The sequence below is a fragment of the Crassostrea angulata genome, unplaced genomic scaffold, assembly GCF_025612915.1.
Source record: "Crassostrea angulata isolate pt1a10 unplaced genomic scaffold, ASM2561291v2 HiC_scaffold_206, whole genome shotgun sequence".
Lineage (NCBI taxonomy): Eukaryota > Metazoa > Mollusca > Bivalvia > Ostreida > Ostreidae > Magallana > Magallana angulata.
In genome coordinates, this window is record NW_026441759.1 from 39,566 (window position 1) to 63,895 (window position 24,330).

Below are 24,330 nucleotides of genomic sequence, written 5' to 3' on the forward strand. Positions count from 1 at the left end.
GATTTTAAGAACGACTTAACAAAAAAATCCGAATGTGTTTAAGTACGACAATTATTTTTGGTAAGAGTTAACTTTACTATTAACGTTATGCTATTTTTAAAACCAAGGACGCGGAATCAAAATTTCCGGAAAAATCAATTTTTAAACCCCGATATCTCTGTAATGCATCATCCGATTTTAAAACGGCTTTCAGTGTTAGATTCAGCTTAATAAGCTCTACAAAACACATATTCGTTTTTGATTTGATCAGAAAATTCATTTTTTCGAAAAATTTGTTTCACTTCCGGTTTCGACCGGAAGTGACAGATTTTCATTTCGAGCCTTATTACAGAGGTAAATCGATTAAATCATAACCATTGAAAATTTCAAGTCTCTATCTTAAAGCATTTTTGAGAAACGCCGCGGACAAAATGACTTTTTGAAAATTTTAAAAATGACGTAACGTAAAAACGGAAGTGACAATGTCAGGAAAACTTTTATCATTTTTGAGGGATAATAGTGTGTCATTATCTCTGAAAGTTTCATTAAAATCGGTTGGAAACTTTTTGAGTTATAAAGCCGAGAAGGAGTCAGAAAAAAAAAAGAAAAAGTATAATAACTAGAGCAAAGCTCGTTGCAAAGCAACGAGTGGGTCTTCCGTTAATGTCGGAAGTAAAGCTGGAAGTTCCTGTAAGAAGCAGAGCTCTTAAACCAATAAAGAGAATACCTTAAATAAAAAGATGAAAAAATCGAATTATTCCTGGTACGACTTAACAAAAACCGAATAATTTTACGTACGACTTAACAAAAACCTTTCCCATTTCAAGAACGACTTAACAAAAAAAATCCGAATGTGTTACAGTACGACTTAACAATTAATTTTTAGGTACAAGTTAATTAAATCAAGAACTTGATACTAATTTCTTAACCAAAAACGCGGAATCAAAATTTCCGGAAAAATCATTTTTTGAACTCGTATATCTCTGTAATGCATCGTCCGATTTTAAAACGGCTTTCAGTGTTAGATTCAGCTAAATAAGCTCTATAAAACACATATTCATTTTTGATTTGATCAGAAAATTCATTTTTTCGAAAAATTTGATTCCCTTCCGGTTTTGACCGGAAGTGACAGATTTTCATTTTCAGCCTTATTACAGAGGTAAATCGATTAAATCATAACCATTGAAAATTTCAAGCCTCTATCTTAAAGCGTTTTTGAGAAACGCCGCGGACAAAATGACTTTTTGAAATTTTTTAAAATGACGTAACGTAAAAACGGAAGTGAAGTTTTCAAAGAAACTTCACAAACTTTGAGGAATTATGTTTGCACACAACCTCTGAAAATTTCATCAAAATCGGTTGTAAACTTTTTGAGTTATAAAGCCGAGAAGGAGTCAGAAAAAAAAAGAAAAAGTATAATAATAACTAGAGCAAAGCTCGTTGCAAAGCAACGAGTGGGTCTTCCGTTAATGTCGGATTTAAAGCTGGAAGTTCCTGTAAGAAGCAGAGCTCCTAAACCAATAACAAAAGTAACTAAAATAAAAAGATGAAAACAATCGAATTATTCCTGGTACGACTTAACAATATCCGAATCATTTTAAGTACGACTTAACAAAAACCTTTCTGATTTCAAGAACGACTTAACCAAAAAATCCGAATGTGTTTAAGTACGACTTAGCAATTATTTTTGGTACGAGTTAATATCACTTTAAACAAAACGCTATTTTTTAAACCAAGGACGCGGAATCAAAATTTCCGGAAAAAATCAATTTTTAAACCCCGATATCTCTGTAATGCATCGTCCGATTCAAAAACGGATTTCAGTTTTGAACTCAGCATGAAAATTACTGTAAGATACGTACGTAAAATTTTTAAAATTGAAAAACATGAAAATTCAAAAAAATTGGTTTTGCTTCCGGTTTCGACCGGAAGTGTCCGAATTGAGTTTCCAGCCTTATGTCATAAGTAAAACGATTGTTCTATCTTCTCTGTAAATCTCATAGCTTTATCTTAAATCAAAAATGAGAAAAGCTCCGGACAAAATCACTTTTTAAAACGTGAAAAACGTCAATATCTGACGAAATTGATGACGTCATCAAATAACTTTTTCATATCATAGAGATCTTTTAAATACACATTACACCTGTAAATTACAAAACAATCGATGCAAGCGTTTTTGAAATATTTGAGTTGGAAAAAAAATAAAAAGAATAATAATAATAAGAATAAGAAAAAAAAGAAACCGTAGAAAAACAAAAGGGTCTTCCGTTGAAAACGGAAGACCCTAATAAAAAGAAACCGAAGAATAACAAGAGGGTCTTCCGTTGAAAACGGAAGACCCTAATAATAGAAAGAAACCGAAGAATAACAAGAGGGTCTTCCGTTGGAAACGGAAGACCCTAATAACTAGAGCAAAGCTCGTTGCAAAGCAACGAGTGGGTCTTCCGTTAATGTCAAAAGTAAAGCTTGATGTTCCTGCAAGAAGCAGAGTGTTTAAATCAATAACAAGAGCAACTTAAAGTAAAAGATAAAAATAAATACGAATGATACTATGTACGAATTAACAAAAACCTTAACGATTCTAAGAACGACTTAACAAAAAAAATTATTCCGAAGGTGTCAAAGTACTTAACAAAATTCGATTTATTTTTGGTACGAGTTTGAACTTTACGCTATTTTTGAAACCAAAAACGCAGAATCAAAATTTCTGAGAAATCAATTTTTAAACCCCGATATCTGTTATGCATCGTCCGATTTTAAAACGGATTTTAGTTTTGTACTCATCATGAAAATTACCGTAGGTTACATAATATGTTTAATTTTTAATATTGAAAAACAATGAAAAACCAAAACAAGAGGCAAGTTTTTGAGAACAAGATTTTCAAAGATTTTCTCTATATATTCCTATGTAAAACTTGATCCCCCTCTTGTGGCCCCTCCCTACCCCCGGGGACCATGATTTGAACAAACTTGAATCTACACTACCCGAGAATGCCTCCACACAAGTTTAAGCTTTTCAGGCCGAATAGTTTTTGAGAAGAAGATTTTTGAAAATAACCAACAAATTTTCAATAATTCTCAATTACCTCCCCTTTAAAGAGGGCGTGGCCCTTCATTCAAACAAACTTGAATCCCCTTCACCTAGTGGTGGTGCTTAGTGCCAAATTTGGTTGAAATCTGCCCAGTGGTTCTTGAGAAGAACATGAAAATATGAAAAGTTTACAACAACGACAACAACAAATTGTGATCAGAAAAGCTCACTTGAGCCTTTGGCTCAGGTGAGCTAAAAACAAAATAAAGGAAACATAGTTGCATACTTTTATTGAAAAACAATTTTTCACAGCTAACAATTGTAAATTACTTTAAACAGCCATAATTTTGTTTGTTATAATTTCTTATGAAACACAAACCACAACAAGGCATGATGCTTTCTTAAAGTTCCATTACAGTAACTGTTCATGAATTATCCGATTTAATTTGAATTACTGGTAAATAGTCTGTAGAACACATTAAGGAATATGCATGTATGTAGAGGTGACAGGTTAACCTCAAGAGCTGAAAAGAATCAACAGGTAAAAACCATGTGGCCACCAATAGCTGAAATTAAAAAAATCAATAAGCTGTGTTAATACATGTACCGGTACTTATAATAGCTGTGTTTACATTAATATATGCATAGTATTTCTGAAAAAAAAAATACACTGACCATGCAGTGTAATTAGTATGACATATCCCGATACGTGACATAAGATGGCACAGGACAGTTTTTTTGATACATTTCATTGTGGCCTGGGGACGTGTGTGTTCGGAACCCTGTAACTAGAATTTCGCATTTTACTTCTGAACCTCATGTACCTAACATATGGGGCCTACATATTGAATATCAATTTCAACAAGAGACATCCCTCTAACTAATGATAATCATTAAAAATCATTTCATGAATTTTAGCAACACTCATAACCCTTCAAGTACAGCAACTCTCAATTTTACACAAATATTGACGGGTACTTTATCCGAAACTGTCCCTTGCTACCTTTAACTTACATTAACATTCTCTGAAAAGTCATCTTGTCTTACACTTACAAAGCTTATGCTATTCTGAGAAAAAGTATACCTCATTTTGCCAATTCCATTAAGGATTAAGAAAAATATGGCCATTTAAGTGAGACCAGCATTTCCACTTTCTTCTATTTAACACAGATTCACAGGGCTCTCCATAAATAAAGCATCTTTACCTTATATTATAGAGGTCAACTGTTGTTCAACCTCCCTAAATAAGAAACCTTATTCAAAACTACATACATATACATGATATTATCATGACAAAAGCATCACATCACTTAGAAATACCCTTACATGTATACCCTCCCCCTATTTTTTGATTTTCCTAAGAAGCATTAGTTTGAACACTTTAACCAAATATTATGAAACTTGTTGCAATTCCCTTGAGTCATTTCTGACACATATTTAAAAACAACCATCACTGATATTGAAAATTGATCTTTTCTTGATAAATGGATGAAATGTAACATTTTTTTTCACAAAAAGACATGCCGCCATACATGTGATTTCTTGTTTTCATGAAACAGTAAGCTTAATTTAATCATTTTTAGTGAATATCTTATTTATTCTGGTTTCTAGTCTCCTTTTAACTTTGCTAAAATAGTAAAACCTACAAGTGTGATGTCTGCTCTTAATTAAAATGAAATTCAAACACAACCGGGTACCTGGGGACGGATGAGAATTCCATGATAAATGATCAAATTTTACATGTTTTCCTACATTTTTGATGCATATATACAATAAAAGGGTAAACATTTGTTGTTTCTTGATCATTTCGAGAGTAATTATTATAGCAGATGTTATTTCAAATGTACATTTACATATCCAACATGTAATGGTAATGAAGACAATTGGAAAGAGGGGGTAGCTTTTTGAATTCCGTAAATATATCTAAAATATCACTTTTGGATAGGAAGGAGCAAAAACTTGAGTTTTTTGACATATTGTATACTTTGATAACTGCATTTGTCTACATGTGAATTTTATTTGAAAGAAAAATATGCTGTTTTAAAAAAATTGAGTTATATAAGTCAGGTTGCTTGATGTTATTTCATGAAAGCAGACAGCAAAATTGCTGCAAATTTATCATTTAAATAATTCAATTGATCAAAACTCTTTTACTGTGCAGTATTAATTCTTATCTCAGTAATTAACTTAAGCCTATTAATTGTCATCAGGATAGGAAATACCTACTTTCTAAGCCAATTTACTCTAGTGGTGGTAATTCTACACATTTAAAAGGGATTTACTTCCCTTGTATATTATAGCTAATAAATCATGTAATGACATATATAACCAACAAAATCATCCATTTTCCCAAAATAGACTACTTTTGGTACAAAATCCACTCAAAATTACAGTTAAATGAAAAATCTGAAAATACCATGTAGTCTTGAAACTTACACTAACATTCTCTGAAAAGTCATCTTGTCTTAAACTTACAAAGCTTATGCTATTCTGAGAAAAAGTATACCTCATTTTGCCAATTCCATTAAGGATTAAGAAAAATATGGCCATTTAAGTGAACCCAGCATTTCCACTTTCTTCTATTTAACACAGATTTATAGGGCTCTCCATAAATAAAGCATCTTTACCTAATCTTTTAGAGGTCAACTGTTGTTCAACCTCCCTAAATAAGAAACCTTTTTCAAAACTACATACATATACATGATATTATCATGACAAAAGCATCACATCACTTAGATATACCCTTACATATATACCCTCCCCCTATTTTTTGATTTTCCTAAGAAGCATTAGTTTGAACACTTTAACCAAATATTATGAAATTTAAATGCTTCTATTCTGATCAATTGAATTTTTAAGCAGCGTGAAATTAAAACCATCGCAATTGAAACTTTAGTAAAAATCATGAAATTTTAACACGGTGGAATTAAAAAGACTTCCAGTATTTCATCCGAACAGCCTCAAAGTATAATTTTCTGCTATACCATTTTTTTTAAATGAATTCTACTGGGGTTTTTTTGTGCAAATAAATTTAGCGACAGGTTTTAAAAACAATATTATGTTTAGTATGTATAAAATTTCATAAACAATTTTACAAAGCTTTGGATTTTAGTTGCACAATGAAAAAATGAGGGATTGCACGATAATACATGCTCATTTTGAAATTTAAAGCATTGTTGATTTCTTTTCCTAGATAGAGATATGCACAAAATGATGTTGCTCTGTGATGCTTTGCCAAGATTAAAAGCATGAGAGAGAGAGAGAGAGAGAGAGATCTGAGGCGCATGTAGTATAAATTATTGCATACATTTGTCTTACTGTAAAAATTGTTTACAATGTAGATGTGTTCTGCATGTAAAGTTTACCTAAAATGAATCAATAAAATTCAATATATATAAGAGATAAACTAATCTCAAAGAATTTACAATGTTCTGTGAAATAATCAAATCTTGAGAAGAATGTTTTATAGATATCAGGGAACATTAACCTAAAATCTGAACTTAAAGTTCGTTTCATCTTGCACTCTGTTTTACATGCTCTTTCACAGGTGATAATCATATATAACGGCGAGCCAGACAAAAGTTCTAATTTTAATTAGACTGAATATTTACCATGTCAAATATATTTATTTTATTTTAATTAAGCACAAGCCTGTCTGAGTTCTTTAATTCATTAATTAAGTGGATGTGATATGGTAAAGATCTGCTATATTCAAATATTTAGGATAAAGTTATCATCATGCAAACATGCACTCTAATTACAACATTCTACTCTTGTGTGCCTTTGGACCCCCACCCCTTTTAATTACACTCTTTTACAGTGTGTGGTGTGTTGTTCAATACAAAATAAGACATACATAATAATAAATAGAAATTCAAAAGAGTAGTGTGCAAAACATACACGTGAAAATACATTGGACAGATAAAATCCCGAGATTTCTCAGACTCAAATGCCCGCTTTTATATTGTTACGCACGTCAAAAGCGGAGGTTGGGGTCAGAGGAATGTCGGATTAGATTGAAAAGTGCACAAACACTTTGAAAAGAAAAAGTCAATACGACATATCCTGTATTGAAACATACCTTTAAATCTGTCATACGTTAGTTGAGCTGAAATTTCCACTATCGCGGTCTTGCAGGCCATTCTTCTGACACACCGCTATCAGCTGTTGTTCGCGGTCAAAACATGGCGACTTGACATGGGGAACCGTACGATAATTATTTCGATTAAAACTAATAAGACTAATAAAAACTAACAACGTAATTATCGATCGAAGTAAGGAAATCGTTTCGATAAACACTCTGATTAACTATATAAAAAACGAGGTCGGTTTTATGACCTGTACGAAATCTTTTTAGCGGGAGTTACTTTCAGTGGGAAGTTTGCACTATTTTTTAAACCAATAACGAGGAATCAACATTTCCGGAGAAATCAATATTTAAAGCCCGATATCTCTGCAATGCAGTATCCGATTTTAAAACGAATTTCAGTTTTGTATTTAGCTTTGCAAACTATACAAAATGCATATAATTTTATGTTTTTTATACAGTTTTATGATCAGTACGAATTGTTACAGTAGGAGTTACTTTCAGTGTGAATTTTGCACTATTTTTGAAACCAAGAACGCGGCATCAAAATTTCCGGGAAAATCAGTTTTTAAACCCCGATATCTCTGTAATGCATCCTCCGAATTTTAAACGGTTTTCTTTCAGCATTAGATTCAGCTAAAAAAGCTCTACGTATACGTTTTTTGTTTGATCAAAAAATTCAATTTTTCGAAAAAATTGATTCGCTTCCAGTTTCGACCAGAAGTGACAGATTTTTATCATATAGCTTTGTTACAGAGGTAAATCGACCAAATCATAAGCATTGAAAATTTCAAGCCTCTATCTTAAAGCGTTTTTGAGAAAAGTCCCGGACAAAATGACTTTTTTAAAATTTTAAAAATGACGTAACGTCAAAACGGAAGTGACGTTGTCTTTAAAACTTAATCATCTTTAAAGGACGATAACTTGCTAAAATCTATGGAAGTTTCATTGAAATCGGTTGAAAACTTTTTGAGTTATGAAGCAAAAAAGGAGTCAGAAAAAAAAGAAAAAGTATAATAATACTAGAGCAAAGCTCGTTGCAAAGCAACGAGTGGGTCTTCCGTTTATGTTGGAAGTAAAGCTGGAAGTTCCTGCAAGAAGCAAAGCTCTTAAACCAATAACAAAAGTAACTAAAATAAAAAGATGAAAAAAATCGAATATTCTTGGTACGACTTAACAAAATACGAATGATTTTAAGTACGACTTATCAAAAACCTTTCCGATTTTAAGAACGACTTAACCAAAAAAAAAATCCGAATGTGTTACAGTACGACTTAAGAATTATTTATAGTACGAGTTAATTTCACTTTTAACATTACGCTATTTTTTAAACCAAGGACGCGGAATCACAATTTCCGGAAAAATCAATTTTTAAACCCCAATATCTCTGTAATGCATCGTCCGATTTTAAAACGGCTTTCAGTGTTAGATTCAGCTAAGTAAGCTCTACAAAACACATATTCATTTTTGATTTGATCTGAAAATTCATTTTTTCGAAAAATTTGTTTCACTTCCGGTTTCGACCGGAAGTGACAGATTTTCATTTCGAGCCTTATTACAGAGGTAAATCGATCAAATCATAACCATTCAAAATTTCAAGCCTCTATCTTAAAGCGTTTTTGAGAAAAGTCCGGGACAAAATGACTTTTTGAAATTTTTAAAAATGACGTCACGTCAAAACGGAGGTAACGTTCTCTTTAAAACTTTTACATTTTTGAGGGACGCTAACTTGCAAAAATCTCTGAAAATTTCATTAAAATCGGTTTAAAACCTTTTGAGTTATGAGGCAAAAAAGGAGTCAGAAGAAAAGAAAAAGAATAATAATAATAACTAGAGCAAAGCTCGTTGCAAAGCAACGAGTGGGTCTTCCGTTAATGTCGGAAGTAAAGCTGGAAGTTCCTGTAAGAAGCAGAGCTCTTAAACCAACAACAAGAGTAACTAAAAAAAAAAGATGAAAAAAAAATCGAATTATTCCTGGTATGACTTAACAAACCCGAATGATATTAAGTACGATTTAACAAAAACATTTTTGATTTCAAGAACGACTTAACAAAAAAATCCGAATGTTTTTAAGCACGACTTAACAATTATTTTTGGTACGAATTTATTTTACTTTTAACATTACGCTATTTTTTAAACCAAGGACGCGGAATCAAAATTTCCGGAAAATCAATTTTCAAACCCTGATATCTCTGTAATGCATTGTTTGATTTTCAAACGCATTTCAGATTTGAATTCACCATGGCAAGTTCTAAAAGACTATACTATTGTCTTATTTTGTTCCAAAAAATGAAAATTTCTAAAAATTGGAACTGCTTCCGGTTTTGACCAAAATTGATGAACAAAATTTTAAACCCCCCAGTACATTATAGAATTGATACATCTATCATCAGTAAAAATTTCAAAACGATATCTTTAAAGTTAAGGGAGATTTCTTCCGGACAAAATCACTTTTTTTAAATTTAAGAATGGCCGCCAAATTTGAACGGAAGTGACTTAAATGCTGAAACTTTAAGATCTTTGAGGCACGGTAACTTTACAAAAGCTCTGAAAATTTCATTGAAATCGAATGAAAACTTTTTGAGATATAAAGCCGAGAAGGAGTCAGAAAAAAAATAAAAAATAAAAAAATAATAAAAAGAAACCGAAGAAAAACAAGAGGGTCTTCCGTTGGAAACGGAAGACCCTAACTAGAGCAAAGCTCGTTGCAAAGCAACGAGTAGGTCTTCCGTTAATGTCAGAAGTAAAGCTGGAAGTTCCTGTCAGAAGCAGAGCTCTTAAACCAACAACAAGAGTAACGAAAATAAAAAGATGAAAAAATCGAATTATTCCTGGTACGACTTAACAAAATACGAATGATTTTAAGTACGACTTAACAAAAACATTTCCGATTTCAAGAACGACTTAACAAAAAAAATCCGAATGTGTTCAAGTACGACTTAACAATTATTTTTGGTACGAGTTAATTTTACTATGAATATTACGCTATTTTTTAAACCAAGGAAGCGGAATCAAAATTTCCGGAAAAATCAATTTTTAAACCCCGATATCTCTGTTATGCATTGTCCGATTTTGAAACGGCTTTCAGTGTTAGATTCAGCTTTATAAGCTCTACAAAACACATATTCGTTTTTGATTTGATCAGAAAATTCATTTTTTCGAAAAATTTGTTTCACTTCCGGTTTCGACCGGAAGTGACAAAATCATTTTTTCTGTACATTTGCCATAAGTCAATCCACAGATTTACAATCACAGAAAATTTCAAGTCTTTATAAACAACCGTTTACGAGAAAAGTGCTGGACAAAATCACTTTTTGAAAATTTTTAAAATGACGTAACTAGAAACCGGAAGTGACTTAATGACTAAAAGTTTGAAGGCTTCAAGGGACAAGAAATTAAAATAATCCCTGAAAATTTCTTGCAAATTGGTTGAATAGTTTTTGAGATATAAAGCAAAAAAGAAGTCAGAAGGAAAAACAAGAAGAATAATAACTAGAGCAAAGCTCGTTGCAAAGCAACGAGTGGGTCTTCCGTTAATGTCGGAAGTAAAGCTGGAAGTTCCTGTAAGAAGCAGAGCTCTTAAACCAATAACAAGAGTACCTTAAATTAAAAGATGAAATAATCGAATTATTCCTGGTACGACTTAACAAAAACCGAATAATTTTACGTACGACTTAACAAAAACCTTTCCGATTTCAAGAACGACTTAACAAAAAAAATCCGAATGTGTTACAGTACGACTTAACAATTAATTTTTAGGTACAAGTTAATTTAACCAAGAACTTGATACTAATTTATTAACCAAAAACGCGGAATCAAAATTTCCGGAAAAATCATTTTTTGAACTCGTATATCTCTGTAATGCATCGTCCGATTTTAAAACGGCTTTCAGTGTTAGATTCAGCTTAATAAGCTCTATAAAACACATATTCATTTTTGATTTGATCAGAAAATTTATTTTTTCGAAAAATTTGATTCCCTTCCGGTTTCGACCGGAAGTGACAGATTTTCATTTCCAGCCTTATTACAGAGGAAAATCGATTAAATCATAACCATTGAAAATTTCAAACCTCCATCTTAAAGCGTTTTTAAGAAACGCCGCGGACAAAATGACTTTTTGAAAATTTTAAAAATGACGTAACGTAAAAACAGAAGTGACGTTTTCAAAGAAAGTTCACAAACCATGAGGTATTATAGTTGCACACAACCTCTGAAAATTTCAACAAAATCGGTTGTAAACTTTTTGAGTTATAAAGCCGAAAAGGAGTCAGAAAAAAAAATAAAAAGAATAATAACTAGAGCAAAGCTCGTTGCAAAGCAACGAGTGGGTCTTCCGTTAATGTCAGAAGTAAAGCTGGAAGTTCCTGTAAGAAGCAGAGCTCTTAAACCAACAACAAGAGTAACTAAAATAAAAAGATGAAAAAATCGAATTATTCCTGGTACGTTTTAACAAAATCCGAATGATTTTAAGTACGACTTAACAAAAACCTTTCTGATTTCAAGAACGACTTAACAAAAAAAATCCGAATGTGTCCAAGTACGACTTAACAATTATTTTTGGTACGAGTTAATATTACTTTGAACATTACGCTATTTTTTAAACCAAGGACGCGGAATCAAAATTTCCGGAAAAATCAATTTTTAAACCCCGATATCTCTGTAATGCATCGTCCGATTTTAAAACGGCTTTCAGTGTTAGATTCAGCTTAATAAGCTCTACAAAACACATATACATTTTTGATTAAATCAGAAAATTCATTTTTTCGAAAAATTTGTTTTACTTCCGGTTTCGACCGGAAGTGATAGATTTTCATTTCCAGCCTTATTACAGAGTTAAATCGATCAAATCATAACCATTCAAAATTTCAAGCCTCTATCTTAAAGCGTTTTTGAGAAAAGTCCGGGACAAAATGACTTTTTGAAATTTTTAAAAATGACGTCACGTCAAAACGGAGATGACGTTCTCTTTAAAACTTTTACATTTTTGAGGGACGCCAACTTGCAAAAATCTCTGAAAATTTCATCAAAATCGGATAAAAACCTTTTGAGTTATGAGGCAAAAAAGGAGTCAGAAGAAAAGAAAAAGAATAATAATAATAATAACTAGAGCAAAGCTCGTTGCAAAGCAACGAGTGGGTTTTCCGCTAATGTCGAAAGCAACGCTAGAAGTACGTCTAAGAAGCAGAGTTCTTAATCTAGTAACAAAGAAACCTAAGTACAAAAAGATAAAAAAAAAACGAATGATTTTTGGTACAACTTAACATAATCCGAATGGTTTTAAGCACGACTTAACCAAAAACCCTTAACCATTTCAAGAACGACTTAACAAAAAAAACAATGTGTTTAAGTACGACTTAACAAATTTGACTTCATTTTAGGTACAAGTTAACTTTACCTTGAACTAACATCTTTTTTCTTAATCCAGAATGCAAAATTAAAATTTACGTAAAAAATCAATTTTGTTTAAAACATAATTCTGAGCAACTTTTCCTCTTCACTGCTTTTCAAAGGGTTGACCTTTCGTACTGTGTGCTCGTTGCGTCATTAATTGTCAGAAACTTATCGATGTAAAGTTTACTTTACTGTACCTCTGTGAATATTTTCTATGTAAAATTACTATGAACCAGACAACATTGAAATGGTGAACATTTCAAAGGGCCCCGCTTATGTTATTTCAGAGAATTTTGCTTTGACCTTGACCTTTAACTTGAATTTTTTCCAGCTGGCATAGAACTTTTAATTCAGTTTCATTCCCCCTAACATACATGCATTTTTTGTTCAATCTGACCAAGATTAAGCATATTTGGAAAATAATCTACTGTCTAAAACTAATTTTAAAAAGATCTGCTATGACCTTCACATTGACAGACTTGGTTCAAGGTCACTGCACGCCATTAACCAATAAACTCTGTAAAGGTAAAATATTAGCCAAATAGGGGCTAAAAGGAGAGTATATCTATGCTCTTAAAATATGGATTTTTGTGTGTTCTGATATGACCTTGACTCTTCATCTACAAATATCATTTGAGGTCATTGCATATATTTTGATCAAAGGCATCATGTGGGTGAAGTATGAGGCTGAATGGAGCAGAGGGAGAGAAGACATACTCCGGACAAGGATTTTTAAAAATATAATTCTGCTATGACCTTCACAGTTTCTTTTCACTGAAAATAGGTTCAAGGTCACTACACACCCTTTACTCAAAAGCTCTGCTTATGTGAAGTCTGAGCCAAATAGGGGTTAGTAGAAAGTATATATGCTCTCAAAAAAGGATTTTTGCATGATCCGATATGATCTTCACCCGTTACCTAGAAATTTCATGCAAGGTCACTGCAAATCGTTTAACCATCGAGCCAGATTGGACCAAAGGGAAAAAAGATATGCCCCAGACAAGGATTTTATATATAATTCTGCTATGACCTTAACCTTATACCTAAAAACATGGTTCAAGGTCACTGCGCATCCTTCAACCAAAGGAACCCTGTGGATGAGGTATGAGCCAGATTGGGCCAAGGGGAGAGAAGCTATGCTCCAGTCAAGCAATCTCGGATGGACAGACGGACAAATTGATCACTAGAAGGCGCCCGCATACATGTAAACATGCCTTTTTATCTAATTTAAAATAGTATCCATGCTATCTGCCCTTGGTGAATAGTCATCAAAACCATTCATCAGCAGAATTTGATTTCCCTCCTTTTTAAGGTGGTATGGGACATCTGTCGATATTAATGTGGATTAAAGTACTATATAATTGAAAAATTTTCACCGGTTTAGAATTTTCAAATTTTACAATATTTAACCAAAAAATAGCTTTTAAAAATATTTGAAAAGGTAAAAATTGTAAAAACCCCAGCGGGATTCGAACTCATGACTTACAGGTTCCTAGTAAACCCTCTAACCCACTGCGTTAAGGAGTTAGGTGACCATTTTTGAAAAGAAACTACATGTACTTATATAATTACACTTTATTTTATTGTTTATTTCGATAAACAGTACGTCACAACATGGAAGTGTCCCATATCACCTTAAACTTGGAACACCTCTGCCGCATTAGATACAAAGTTTGATTTAACTCTAATTTGTTTATCATCAAGAAATTCTGCATCGCTGACAAATAAAGTTTTCTTCTGTATAATGAAATACCAATTAACTGACTATTCGGACAATAGCAAGTTTATTGTCCCACTCCACAGCAACTATTTCCCTTGGCTTTGCCTCATTAAATAGTTGCTGTCTTAGGGGACAATAAACTTGCTATTGTCCTCATACCCAGTAAATACTAAATAGGCATATAATATCCCATCCACCTACATTTCATGTTATATAACCTCCCGTTTGTAACCTTCAATTTCACTGTAAAGTCAACACATCTGTCATAGCCGCAAGTTTCACAATTTATTTCTGCTTCTCATGTACTTAAAATTAGGGGCCTTAATATTGCTTACCAATTCCAACAAAAGACATCCCTCTAACTACTGATAATCATTAAAATTCATTTCATGAATCTACGCATCAATGATAAACCTTCAAGTACAGTCACTCTCAATTTTACAAAAATTTTGACGATACTTTATCCGAAACTGTTCCTTGTACCTTTAACTTAGTACACTAACATTTTTATGAAAAGACGTTTTGTCTTAGAATAAGAAAGCTAAAGCAATTCTGAGAAAAAGAATACTACATATTGCCAATTCCATTGAGGTTTAATAAAAATATGGCCATTTAAGTGAACCCACCATTTCCAATTTCCTTTAGTAAACACAGATTTACAGGGTTCTCCATAGTAAAACATCTTTACCTGACCTTTTAGAGGTCAACTGTTGTTCAACCACCTTTAAAAAGAAACCTTATACAATACAACATATGCCTACATGATATAATCATGATAAAAGCTTCACATCACTTAGAAATACCCTTACATGTATACCCCCCCCCCCAATCTTTTGATTTTCATAAAAAGTCATGGTTTGAAATGTTTTACCTAATTTTATGAAACGAGTGGCAATTTCCTTGAGTAATTTCTCACACATATTTGAAAACAATCATCAATGATTCTAAAATTTGATCTTTATTTGTTTATTGTATGATTTGTACCATTTTAATTAACAAATAGACAGCTGTCCTGCTTGTGATTTCTTGTTTTCATGAAAAAAGTAAGCTAACAATCATATTTAGTGAATATCTAATCTATTCTGATTTCTAGTCTCCTTCTAACCATGCTAAAACAGTAAGTTACAACCTACAAGTTAGACATCTGCCTTAAATTAGAATTAAATTCAAACACACCCAGGTAGCTGGAGACAGAGTTGATTTCAATGAAAAATGTTCAAATTTGACATGTTTTTCTACTTGTTTTCTGCATATATACCTTAGAAAGGTAGAAATAGGTTGTTTCTTGTTCATTTCAAAAGTAATTATCATAGCAGATGTTATTTCAAAGTCAAATGTACATTTACATAATATCCTACATGTAATCTTAATGCAGACAATTAAATAGAGGGGGGGGGGGGGGATTTTTCAATTATGTAAACACATCTAAATATCTTTATGAAATAAAAAATAAAGGAGTTCAAACATAATTGCATACTTTTATTGAAAAACAAATTTTCACAGCAATTATGAATTTCTTTAAACAGCCTTAATTTTCTTTTCATGATTTCTTATCAAACACAAACCACAACATGGCATGATGCTTTCTTCAAGTTCCATTATTGTTCATGCATTATTGGATTTAATTTGAATTACCGGTAAATAGTCTGTAGAACACAAGGAATATGCATGTGGATAGAGGTGACAGGTTAATCTCAGGAGCTGACCCACAAGAATCAACAGGTACCGGTAAAAGCCATGTGGTAACAAGAGGCTGTTTTGAGCTGAAATAAAAAAAAAAAATAATTAGCTGTGTTTACATACATGTACTAGTAATAGCTGTGTTTACATTAACATATGCATAGTATTTCTGTAAAAAATACACTGACCATGCAGTGTAATAAGTATGACATATCCCAATACATGATATAACATTTAGGCAGTACAAGATCAAAAAATTGCATATCAAGTCATAATATAATATTAAAAAATTTTCATAGGTATAAACACTTATCAAATTGAGAGAGAGAGAGAGTTTGAGAGAGAGAGAGTTTATTACGGTACCGTACTTGTAGTGCAACAGACAATATTTCAATTCGTAAATTACAAATGAATATTACCCGCCGAACAGCGTCAAGTACATGTACTGGTATTAGCTTCTGGTATACCATTTTTTATCAATTCAACTGTGTTTTGTTTTTTTTGGCAAATAAATTTAGCGAGGGTTTTTGTTTATTTTCTTATAAATTACATGTTTTAAAAACAATACTATGTGTAATAAGCATAAAACATGTATGAGTAAACTTAATGAAGAATTTTTAATAGATTATTTTTCACAGAATGTGGTACATTACATGTATGTCAATCTTTATAAAAATAGCGTATATTTCGTGCGCCATAAATTGCAAGTTTTTTGTAAATATCATTTACTTGCATGATAGGTATATATGGTCTAACCAAAATTTTCTTCATAAAGCTACAGCTGTATGTACCACATATATGTTTTGTCACAAGTATACATTTAAAAAAAAAATACCCAAATTCCAACAGTTGAAATAAACTTAACTCATTCTCTGATAAGTTCATTGTGTTTTGTGCGTGCATATCTTATTTGTCTGCTGCAACAGCAGCCAATCGGCGGTAAGCTGAATCCACAAAAAGAAATTAAGTTTGTGTTTTAGGAGCGGTAAATTGTTTATGCGACACTGTCAAGAAAACCACACCAAATAATAACAAGAAACATAAATATTCACTTAAATGTTGTAAAGTAAAGGTTTTTAACACTTATTGCATCTTGCAAAACATGTGATGACCCTTAATCATCTGTCATATATATATGTAAAAGATGGGAGAAATAACGATAGAACAAACTGGGATTCGAACCTGGCCCTCTGAATCTCTAGTCAAGTGCTCTACCAACTGAGCTACATGTATCTGGCACCGGTATTCAAACCGCCACATTCCTCCCCCCTTAAATGATCTTCACCCTCGAAGATCACCCCTGGCAGGATCGAGTTAACCTGTTAGTTCCAGGGGTTGGTCACAACACCAATATTGTAACAGGATGGTAGAAATAATGAAGAACCAAACCAGGATTTGAACCTGGGCCCCCTGAATCTCTAGTCAGGTGCTCTACCAACTGAGCTATCTGGCATTGGTATTCAAACCGGTCTGATCGTCACATATATAAAGAATTATTTTAAACAATGTTGTTCAATAAAAAATAACACTTGCAACCTTCAGTTTTTGTCTGTAATTAATCAATATTGGCGTGTGATCAGTTCTCGCCGAGTACCATTTCTCACCAGTGCATTGTTACGTCATTTTATCAACACATAAAATTATATACGAAAATATGATGTAACAGTGCACCAGCGAGAACTGCTCGCACGCCAGTACTGCCAGTAGTCAGATTAAAAAAAGAGAATAAAAAATTACATTTAAAACATTAACAAGGACAATTTAAGTACGTTATGTCTACAGGGTATTCATGACTACATTTGGAGTCTTCTGCACAAGAATATATGATATGTTTCTAATTAGACCCTGCTTTGAATTTTGAGTTGAAAATTCACAATCTGTTATTTTTTTAAATAGATAAATTCAGTTACCCTTTCCAGTCCCCCATGAACCTCGAGCGAGTCTAAACATCCATGAAACATGTAAAAATTACACGTTAGTAAACAAACACCCACACCATAACAAAAACATCTAACAGTGTGCACGTACTTACATGTACATCTATACTAGCCTATATACTAAATTTTAACCAGTTAACAAGAAACTTTAAAAGGAGTAAAAGCCTCACCTTGTTCAGTAACATCCACATAAATCACACACTTTAATGTCCATCTTTTCTCCTTTATTACTCGTAGCTTATCAACGGCTGATCGTCGACAGAAGTGTGCCTGTCAGAATTTCCTCGTAAACGATTCACACGAGAACATATCCCTCCTTATACAAATATGTAGTATTGTTCCCTGTGCATGTTCATATGTTTCACAGTAACTTGAAAATGCATGTGTACACCGAAAGAATATACAACTTCTCTTCTGCATTACGGCTCTCTCTTTTCTACAATGCCGTTCGTTACTGTTTACATTCGGCGCGCGCGCGGGGGTTACAAACAGGGGCGCCCCGACAAATAGTTGCACATAGAACGTTTAAATAATGTGTGTTCATTGAATTCATAAATGATATAGATGAAAAAAATGAAATTGAATCACAACAATTTATCTAAGACGCAACACAACGTAATGCAGTAAATTCCTGGGCCTTAATGTGGCATTTGTTCGCTTGTGTGTCCATGTAGACATATTAACTCGTTCATGTACGATTCTCACATATTTGTTTTATGAAATTTGAAAAAAAATATAGCACAGAACTTGTTTAATTTGATACCAAATGACATTATTTAATATATTAACAATAACTGAATTAATTTTTTTTCATAAAATGATAACGATTTTTGCTATCAGAAAAATACGTGTATGAGCTGCTGACCCCTAATTATAGGGGCCAGCCCTTTTTTCTTAATCTTAAATGAAAGCTCTCGTTATTCTAAACAACTTTTGTTCTATATGTATTAGCAAAACATTTTTTGTTTAAAGGTTATAATACAAAAAGCAACAAAATTTCAGCCCCGAAAAAATCTTAAACTTTGGCGACAAATAGCTCAAAAACTAACAAAGAAATTACCAAAATTTTCATGCCAGCAAAACTATAAAATGTTACCGACAATTTCGCCAAATTTCATGCATCTATCATCTGTAGTTCCCGAGATCAACTCTGGACAAAAGACCCCCCAAATTTCAATTAAAGGGCAATAACTCATAACCGGAAGTGAATTTTAAAAATTTGAAAAAAACGTCTAGAGATATTATTATCATCTACATACCCTGAAAGTTTCATAGCAATCAGACAAAAAATGTTCGAGAAATCTCGTGCACAAAATTTGCGGGAAAAAAAAAAAAATAATAATAAGAAACAGTAGAATAACAGAAGGGTTTTCCGTTGAAAAACGGAAAACCCTAAAAAGAAACCGAAGAATAACAAGAGGGTCTTCCGTTGGAAACGGAAGACCCTAATAATAATAGAAAGAAACAATAGAATAACAAGAGGGTCTTCCGTTGGAAACGGAAGACCCTAATAATAAAACTAGAGCAAAGCTCGTTGCAAAGCAACGAGTGGGTCTTCCGTTAATGTCGGAAGTAAAGCTGGAAGTTCATGTAAGAAGCAGAGCTCTTAAACCAATAACAAGAGTAACTAAAATAAAAAGATGAAAAAAATCGAATTATTCCTGGTACGACTTAACAAAATCCGAATGATTTTAAGTACGACTTAACAAAAACCTTACTTATTTCAAGTACGACTAAACAATTATTTTTGGTACAAGTTAATTTTACTTTGAACATTACGCTATTTTTTAAACCAAGGACGCGGAATCAAAATTTCTGGAAATATCAATTTTTAAACCTCAATATCTCTAATGCATCGTCCGATTTTAAAACGGCATTCAGTGTTAGATTAAGCTGAATAAGCTCTACAAAACAGATATTCATTTTTGACTTGATCAAAAAATTCAATTTTTCGAAAAATTTGATTCACTTCCGGTTTTGACCGGAAGTGACAGATTTTCATTTTGAGCCTTATTACAGAGGTAAAATGACAAAATCATAACCACTGAAAATTTCAAGCCTCTATCTTAAAGCGTTTTTAGAAACGCTGCGGACAAAATGACTTTCTAAAATTTTTTGTTTAAATGACGTAACGTAAAAACGGAAAGGTCGTTTTCAAAGAAACTTTAGGATCTTAGAGGCATAATAGTTGCACATAATCTCCCTAAGTTTCATCTCAATCGGTTATAAACTTTTTGAGTTATAAAGCCGAAAAGGAGTCAGATACAAAAGATGTCACCTTTGACCTTCCAAACTGTGCTTGTTGCACCATCAAATGTCAGAAACTTAGCAATGTAAAGTTTATTATATTTCTGTGAATATTTCCTATGTAAAATTACAATGAATAAACATGCTATTCCATCTAACTGTGAAATAGTTTCTATGCTATCTGTCCATGGTGAATAGTCAACGAAAGTTCTCACCAGCAGCATACAATTTCCCTTTTTTAAACTCGGAACACCTCTGGTATAATCCGATCACAGCATTAAATTCAAAGTCCGATAATTCTAATTTGTTTATCATCAAGAAATTCTGCATCGCCAACAAATAAAGTTTTCTTCAGGATAATAATTAAGATATCTATAGCTATTTACTGACAGAAAGACAGACTAAGACTGTTGTGTTGTGTGAGGATGACAGACAGTTTATTGTCCCCCTCAACAGCAACTATTTCACTTGGCTTCGCCCCATGAAATAGTGGCTGTCTTGGAGGACAATAAACTTGCTATCATCCTCATACCCAGTGAATAGGTATATAATGTCCCATCCACATAAATTTCGAGTTATATAACCTCCCATTTGTAACCTGCAATTTCACAGTGTAAAGTCAACACAACAGTCTTAGCCGCAAGTTTCACCATTCAATTTGCATGTACGTATTAAACATTAGGGGTTTTCATATTGCATACCAATTCCAACAAGGGAGATCCCTCTAATGATGATCATTAAAATTCATTTTATGAATCTTAGCAACACTCATAAGCCTTCAATTGTGCAGCATCTCTTAAGGTGGCTCAAAACACCTTGAAATATTTTCTCAAATCAGCAGAAAATTACTTGATTATGATAGATATCATAATTGATAAGAAGTGTTTAAGTCAAATAGGCAAAAAATATGCAAATTTGGATGAACAATTACATTTTCAAAAATTTAATTCAATAAACAGTAACAAAAGCTCCAGGCGGACTAAAACTCAAACGCTTTAGAAACCCAATACTTTAACCATTAAGCTATGACAATATACAACCCAATCAAACGATATTAAGAGTTCAACAAAACATTTAAATCGCCATCTTGTGAAGTAGTGTCTTAAAAAGTATAAATCTAGGTGTAGTGATGTACCTTAATTTTACAAAAATATTAACGGGTACTTTATCCGAATGGTCCCTTGCTATCTTTAACTTAGTACATTTTATGAACAGATGTCTTTGTCTTAGAATAAGAAAGCTAATGCAATTCTGAGAAAAAAGTATACCATATATTGACAATTCCATTGAGGTTTAATAAACATATGGCCATTTAAGTGAACCCACCATTTCCAATTTCTTTTACTCAACACAGATTTACAGGGTTCTCCTTAGTAAAACATCTTTACCTGACCTTTTAGAGGTCAATTGTTGTTCAACCACCTTTAATAAGAAACCTTATTCAATACAACATACATCTACATGATATAATCTTGATAAAAGCATCACATAACTTAGAAATGCCCTTACATGTATACCCACCCCCTATCTTTTGATTTTCATAAAAAGTCATGGTTTGAAATCTTTTACCTAATTTTCTGAAACTTGTGGCAATTTCTATAAGTCATTTCTCACACATATTTGAAAACAATCATCAATGATACTAAAATTTGATCTTTTTATGTTTCTTGAATGATTTGTAGCATTTTAATAATTAAATAGACAAGTATTCCTGCATGTGATTTCTTTTTTCGATGAAAAAAAGTAAGTTAACAATCATATTTATTAAATATCTAATCTATTCTGGTTTCTAGTCTCTTTTTAACCATGATAAAACAGTAAGATCAACAAGTTCAACATCTGCCTTAAATAAAATTAAATTCAAACACACCCGGGTAGCTTGAGGCGGAGGAGAATTACATTAAAAATGTTCAAATTTGACATGTTTTTTTCTACTTTTTTATGCATATATACCTTAAAAGGATGAAAATAGATTGTTTCTTGCTCATTTCAAAAGTAATTATCATTGCTGGTGTTATTCAAAAGTCAAATGTACATTTACATATCCTACATGTAATCTTATGGAGAAAATTGGAAAGAGTTTGGGTGATTTTTCAACTATGTAAACACATCTAAATATCTTTATAAAATAAAAAATGAAGGAAACATAATTGCATACTTTTATTGAAAAACAAATTTTCACAACAATTATATTTCTTTAAACAGCCTTAATTTTGTTTTTCATAATTTCTTATCAAACATGAACAAACCACAATAGGACATGATGCTTTCTTAAAGTTCCATTATTGTTCATGCATTATCCGATTTAATTTGAATTACCGGTAGATAGTCTGTAGAACACAAGGAATATGCATGTGGGTAGAGGTGACAGGTTAACCTCAAGAGCTGAAACCACAAGAATCAACAGGTAAAAGCCATGTGGTAACAAGAGTCTGCTTTAAGCTGAAATAAAAAAAAAATAAATTAGCTGTGTTAACATACATGTACTTGTAATAGCTGTGTTTACATTAACATATACAAAATATTTTTGGAAAAAATACACTGACCATGCAGTGTTATAAGTATGACATATCCAAATATATGACATTAACATTTAGCCAGTACAAAAACAAAAATGTGCATATCAAGTCATAATATCATAACATTAAAATAATTTCTTGGGTATAGACATATCAGATTGAGAGAGAGTGAGAGCAGGAGTGAGCGAGAGAGTTTGTTTTACTTGAAGTGCGACAGCAATATTTCAATTCATAAACTACAAAGGAATATTACCAATCCAAACAGTGTCAAAGTATAAGCTTCTGCTACGTGTATACCATGTTTTGTCAATTCTACTGGGGTTTATTGCGAATAAATTTAGCGAGGGTTTTTTTTTCTTACGAATTACATGTTTTAAAAACAATACTATGTATAATGCGCATAAAAATGAGGGATTAATAATACATGCTCATTTTAAAATTCAATGCACTTTGGATTTCTTTTACAAGATCGAGATATTTTTGTCATAAAATTAAGATGCCCTCTGACAGTTTCATGAGTCTTTGCCAAGATTAAAAGAGAGAGAGAGAGAGAGAGAGAGACAGAGAGAGATCTGAGGCACATGCAGTAAAAATTATTTACATACTATGTAGATGTGATATGCATGTAAAGCTTACCTAAAATGAATCAATATGTATAAAAGATAATCTAATCTCTCAAATTACAATGATTCTGTGAAATACTTATATCTTGAGAAGACTGTTTAATAGATATCATGGAACATTGACCTAAATTCTGAGCTTGATATAATATGAAATTTGAGACTTTTCATCTCGCACTCTGTTTTACATCCCTGTTACACAAGCAATAACCATATAGAGAGCGAGACAAAAGGTCTAATTTTAATTAGATTGAATATTTACTTTGTCAAATATATTTATTTAATTAAACACAAGCCTGAGTTTTTTAATTTATAAATTCAGTGAAGGCGATATTGTAAAGATCTGCTATATTTAAATATTTGGGTAAAGTTATCATCATGCAAACATGCACTCTAATTACAACATTCTATTCTTGTGTACCTTAGGACTCCCACCGCTTTTAATTTTAAATTCTTCATGCAATTTACTACTGATATCCTTTCTTCACTTGCCTCGGATAGTCTTTTAAACACCATCACCAGTCCCGTAAATTCATGTGGTCCACTTTGTTTACATGTAAAAATGGCGACTCTCGATCTCGATGTAAATTCAACATACTTGATTTTCCGAGGTCGGTAGCGTGTTTCGGAGAAAGTCTGAGGCAAATAAAGAGGCGATATCAGTAGTAAATTGCATGAAGAATTTAATGGTACTAATTGTTTTCACAGAATTTGCGTATAAATAAGGTAAATCAGTCCAAAACTAGCGCACGTTTTTCTGCGCAATAAATATACATGTACAATTTTTTCAATGGGTGGCCCTGTAGCTCTCCGGTCTGTCATTATTTTTTCCCGGAGAGCTACAGTTCTGCAGCTACCGTGAAAATACACTGGACAGATAATATTCCGAGATTCCGCTGACTCTAACGCCCGCTTTTATATTGTGACGTACTTCAAAAGCGGAGGTTAGAGTCAGAGGAATCTCGGATTAGATTGAAAAGACTAAGTGCAAATACTCTGAAAAGAAAAAGTAAATACGACATATCCTGTATTGAAACATACCTTTATAACCTGTCATACGTTAGTTGAGCTGAAATTTCCACTATCGACGTCTTGCAGGCCTTGCTTTTTTTTTAAAAT

At 32.4% G+C, this 24,330-nt stretch overlaps 1 protein-coding gene and 2 long non-coding RNA genes across 3 annotated transcripts in view; 1 reads left to right on the top strand and 2 right to left on the bottom strand.

Annotated features, from left to right (window-relative positions):
* LOC128169753 (tetraspanin-9-like) overlaps positions 1-24,330 on the top strand; it is a 135,711-nt gene that overhangs the window by 24,574 nt on the left and 86,807 nt on the right. The gene's annotated exons all lie outside the window — the stretch shown is intronic.
* Positions 3,284-7,356, bottom strand: LOC128169755 (uncharacterized). The gene is made up of 2 exons (XR_008241593.1): positions 7,092-7,356; positions 3,284-3,576 (listed from the first exon to the last, which is right to left on the bottom strand). It is a non-coding gene; the product is annotated as an uncharacterized LOC128169755 (long non-coding RNA).
* LOC128169754 (uncharacterized) lies at positions 22,218-24,246 on the bottom strand. The gene is made up of 2 exons (XR_008241592.1): positions 23,633-24,246; positions 22,218-22,514 (listed from the first exon to the last, which is right to left on the bottom strand). It is a non-coding gene; the product is annotated as an uncharacterized LOC128169754 (long non-coding RNA).